This window comes from Melopsittacus undulatus, chromosome 5 (assembly GCF_012275295.1).
Source record: "Melopsittacus undulatus isolate bMelUnd1 chromosome 5, bMelUnd1.mat.Z, whole genome shotgun sequence".
Lineage (NCBI taxonomy): Eukaryota > Metazoa > Chordata > Aves > Psittaciformes > Psittaculidae > Melopsittacus > Melopsittacus undulatus.
The window spans coordinates 75,045,016-75,049,940 of record NC_047531.1 but is presented as its reverse complement, the minus strand read 5'-3'; the positions used below and the strand labels follow the sequence as shown (position 1 = coordinate 75,049,940).

Sequence of the window (4,925 nt, the reverse complement as noted above, 5' to 3'; positions counted from 1 at the left end):
TGCCTGTCTTGTGACAGGCAACTCAGCATGCGGGTGCCTGGCTCGTGAGTAGCTCCCAGCACAGGGGCATAAGGAGTCTGCATGGGTGGGATGGGTGGAGACGGGTGCTGGTGGTGTTCCAGACCAGGCATGGGGTTTGGGGTGTCTGCCTGTGAGGGTCCGATCCTGCCCAGCAGCCTCCACAGGCCTGCCCGTCAGCGGCAGGATTAGGACCCCTCCCTGAGGGCAGCAGGCAGGGCATGCCGTGAGGTACAAGCCTATGGGGTTTGGGGTGCTGCCGTGAGCCAGGGTGGGTCATTTGTCTCCTGACACCCACTGATGGCTCTTGCCCTCCCCAGGCCTATCCCGCCAATCCCGCCCTCTCCACCGCTGGTCCCTCACGTCGCTGGACAATCCCAGCCTGTTGGAAAGATGGAACAAACGCACAGGTAGGGGACATGGGACCCAACCCCATCCCTGGGCTGCAGGATGGCCCTGCCCCAGCGAGGGAGAGTCCTTCCCTGAGTCGGGGTAAAGGGCTGTGCTCCCTGGGCAGGGCAGGGGAGCAGAGATGTGTCTCAGAGCCTCAGCTGTGCTTGCCCCAGGCCTGGGATTTTACAGCCTCCCCACTGTGCTGCCCTGTCTCTCTCCCAGTGGCGCTGAAGCCACATTGGGTGCTGAGTTGGGTGCTGGGTGCTCAGTGTTCCCATACCATATTCTGCAGGGAGCGGATGGCGGCATGCAAGTACCCCACCGTGCCACGGCAGTGTGGGGGCCAGCGTACCCTCACACCCCTGCCGCAGCGCAGCCTGCGCCTCCCACTTCTCCAGCCCAGCGCCCCACAGGCACTCAGGCCCTCCAGCCCGCGCCTCCCACTTCTCCAGCCCAGCGCCCCACAGGCACTCAGGCCCTCCAGCCCGCGCCTCCCACTTCTCCAGCCCAGCGCCCCACAGGCACTCAGGCCCTCCAGCCTGCTCCCCAGCAAGGTAGGGATGAAGAAAGAAGGGATCTGGTGGGGGTGACTGAGGTTGGGAGGGTGAAGCTTAGCGTCCGGGGGGAGGGGCGGGGGGAACCGTGCCTCAGTTTCCCCAGGAGTGATGGCTATAGAGGCTTTCTTGGGGATGCTGAATTCAGCCCTATGCTTTACCAACCCATTCTCTCCTCCCCAGCACGACAAGAAAGAGCAGCTGGGCCAGGACAGCCGCAGGGCTGAGCCCAGCCCCTCAGCACCCAGCACCTCTGGCCCTCTGCAAGACAGGTCGGGCTCATCCCACAGCCAGCCTCGCCGAGTACACTGGCCCCACCAGCCCGTCCAGCCCCACTGGATGGCTGAGGTAACCCAGCAGCGGGGCAGGACTGGGGGTCACCGGCTGAATCCCAGCGCCCCGGCACCCGGGCTGGCGAGGAAGTAGCTCCCGGCAGCAGCAATAAAAGGTGATGCTCAGCAAAGCACCTGTGTGGCCTGAGTGGGGGGAGCCTGGCTTGGGAACTGCCCTTGGCAGATCTGTGGCTACGTGTCACTGAAGGAGCTGAAAACAGTCCCTGGTCACCCTGCTGCTCCTCATCCGCAGGCTCTGAGCACCCCGAGCTGCTGCGCTCCCCCGGCACCTCCACGAGCCCTATGTGGCCCCGATGGCCCCTGCTAGGGGAGCCTGTGGCCCCAGAGTGGGGCTGGGGGCAGCTGGGCAGTGCAGCAGGAGGAGGAGGATGCTCAGTTGCTGCTGAAGGGGATAGCAAATTGGCACCTGGGTGGGCAGGGTGGTGGCAGCAGCACACGGTGAGGGACAGCTCTCAACTCCCTGTACGTGGCTCTGCCCTCCTCCCTGCTAAAAGCAGGCAACTTGCCCATATTGTTGCCCTTCTTTTTTTTTCTGATTGTGAGTATTGCAGTGGCATTGGTAAAGAGCACAGGGCAGGAAGGGGCTTCAGGGCTTCCTGCTAGAGTTGGCTTCCTTGGTGTTTACGGTAAGGAAGGCAACATGTGTGGCTGTACTGCTTCTGGCATCCAACTTAGATCATACCTAGCCCTTAATTCATCAAAAAGCCATGACATCAGTTAGCTGGGGCCAGCCAAGACTCTGGAGATTTGGTGCCTCCAAGAGCATAGGAGAGCTAACTCCCAGCAGAAAGAGGCTGTGCGGACTTCTGAGGCTAGGCTTCAACTCCCCTGGCTTCAGAGGTCTACAGAATAAAAGCTTAACACTGTGTTACGTTGAAGCCGAAGGACTATAGTCATCCAACTGTATGTGGCCGTTAAGAAACCGTGCTGTTGACTTCTCGGTCTGTGTGGATCACGCAACGTACAGCCTTCAGTCCATGACTGTAGAGCCTTGAACTGCCCTGGAAGCCCTGCCATCAAGCTTTGATGTAGAAACATACACAGCAGTTGCCTGTGGTTAGGTGAGAGGAATGGCAGTACAGGTGTCTGTGGGATTGCAGATGCCTGCGATGAAATGAGCTACTGCAGAGGGTCAAGGGATGAAACACAGGTTTGTCTTAAGCGCACCAGGCCATATTAAGCAAATGGCACAGTACTGGGCCAGTGCCTGTGACAGGCCCAGCCTTCCTGATAACATGTAAGTGGCAGTGTAAGGTCACAGCTGCTTTGTTTGTGTAAGTCCCTTATACCCACCTGGACCTCAACAGGGCTTGAAAAGAGGATGTGCACCATCTCGGCATGCTCTGTTGAGGCACCACTTGGGTAGGAGCAGTAGTGGCCCTTGATCAACATTTTGTTAGATCATTATATTCCTAAGCTTTGTTTCCTGCTACCTCTGCCTGATACCAGGCCTAAATTCCTGAACAGCAAAGCCCATCCAAGGCCCCCAGCTTCTCACTGCTTGAATATGGAGAGGATCAGTCAGAAGATAGTGAAGTGACTCGGGGGTTTCCTGGGTGCATGCAATATGGTTTTTCTCTATTTGCAGAACCAGCTGATCAGGAGAGCGGTGTGGCTTCTGACAAACAAAGGATTCTTGGTGTAGCAGAAGAATAAAAACCCATGGGTTGTTTCTCACTCTTGAGAGCCCTTTAAAAATTACACTTTTGGACATAGTGAAATATTTTGTGAAGACGACAAGGATCCAAGCAAAAATGCGGATGCAAGCACATGTGCAGGAGAAGAGCACCGTCAGAAGATTCCCCTTATTTATTCATTTCTGCCATGTGTTTGCACCTACACAGCTAAAATATTTCTTGTAGCAGATCATTTTTAGTTCTCTTTATTTTTGCTTTTGACACTGGTAGCGAATTCCTGTAGAACACAGAAAGTGCGCAGGGTAAGGAATGCACAAGTATGTCAGCATCTGGCACAGGAAGCAGCAGGGCAGGACCTGGAAGAGATTCACAGTTGGGGACGAGATTCAAATGACATTCCCGAGCTTGAAGCATGATGTTTGCAGAAATTAGTCCAGCACTGTGCTGCCAAGCACCCCAGCCCTGCTTAGGCTGCCCTCTAAAGCTGAACACAAATACGCCCTGGAGGCACTTCGTTTCTATTGCCAAAAGACTGGATCTGCTCCTGCATGTGCCTACATCAGTCCTGTGGGAGGGCTTAAGTCTACCTGGACTCCTGAGCCTGCTGAGCCTCCGGATCTCCAGAGACCAGGTTAGGTTGTTGGAGCGTATTTCATCCACACTTGCATGTCTGGGTTTCTCCACCTGCAGTGGTTTAAGGTGCTACCCACTTTGATCATAATACTCCAGTTGGTGGAGCACTCTCCTGGCATACTGACGGTCTTGGGTTCGCTTCTCAGGCTGTTTTGCAAGGCTGAGGGCTTGGATCCACATCTTCCTGATTTCAGGAGGCCAGAGACATAGTCATGTCAAGGAGCAGCAGTGGGTCTGGAAAGCAGTCTTTCTTGAGGCTGTTATAAAGGCTCTGTGCCTCTTGGTTGGCTGCTGAATACACTCCATGAGACAAGTCTTCCCAAATGCAGACAAAGGAAAAGCGACAGCCACTTCATGAAGGGAACAACAAGAATTCACTTAACGAAGGAAATTCAAGAATTCACAAGAATTGCCTTTGGACCAGATGTCACAGTGGCAGTCGCTCCCAAAACGTGGCGTTGTCTGTGGTGCTTGCTTGGTGGAAGGGACCAAGATTTGGAAATGGCATAGCACACACAGAGAGCTGACATTAGTAGGCTCCAGTACGCTTTGTTTGCACATGCCAGCTACGTGGAACCAGGCTGGCTTGTAGCTGCATAACTACTGCCAGCCAGCCTCTGCACAGCCAAAGCCCAGCCTGTCCTCCCTCATTTCTTCCCCGCCTTGCTGCTGCTCTGTGCAAGCATGTTCAGCCTTTGAATAGAGCTGATCCTGCAGTTCTCTGAGCATGCCCTTTCCCTGTCAAATCCAAATGTCTCCTCCTCTGAAAATAACCTCTCCCCACTTGCTCCTTATCTTTAGCCAGGTGGAGATGCACTCGGGGCTGGCAGCTGGGTCTGACAGCCTCAGGGTGAGGGTGCCATGGACACATGGACAGATGAGAGAAGAATAGGGAAGAGCAGTGGCAATGCCCTACCGCTCCCTCGGGGGCTGGGAGCGAACAAGAGTAAGATTAAAAAGACAATACCAGACCTTTCTCGGGACATTTCACACCCAAGAAGCATTGTGGTGGTAGGGGAAGAGCAGTCCCTGGTGCAAGTGCCCCAGTGGGCTGTGGCTTGGGAAAGACGCCTCTCGAGGGGCCTTTCTCCATCTGCTCTGAAGCCCTTCACTGGTTGTCATGACTTTAGTCCCCTAAGGAGGCTGAGTTGGCCGTGGGATGTCAGAGCTGCAAGGCTGGACCAGGCCATCAACTGAACAATGTCCCAGTGCCCAGAGTCACTGCCTATCATATGGAGGTTGGTGGTGTGATATTTCTGGACCCTTTGTTTCCTACTGAGTCTACAAAGACCCAAAAGTGAGATATGGGGGGGGGGGAGAAGGGGGGTGTGGAGGGG

At 55.3% G+C, this 4,925-nt stretch overlaps 1 long non-coding RNA gene across 1 annotated transcript; it reads left to right on the top strand.

Moving 5' to 3' along the window:
- Nucleotides 1-772: 772 nt before the first annotated feature.
- Nucleotides 773-3,175, top strand: LOC117436227 (uncharacterized). The gene is made up of 3 exons (XR_004549653.1): nt 773-965; nt 1,149-1,413; nt 2,907-3,175. It is a non-coding gene; the product is annotated as an uncharacterized lncRNA (long non-coding RNA).
- Nucleotides 3,176-4,925: the final 1,750 nt, after the last annotated feature.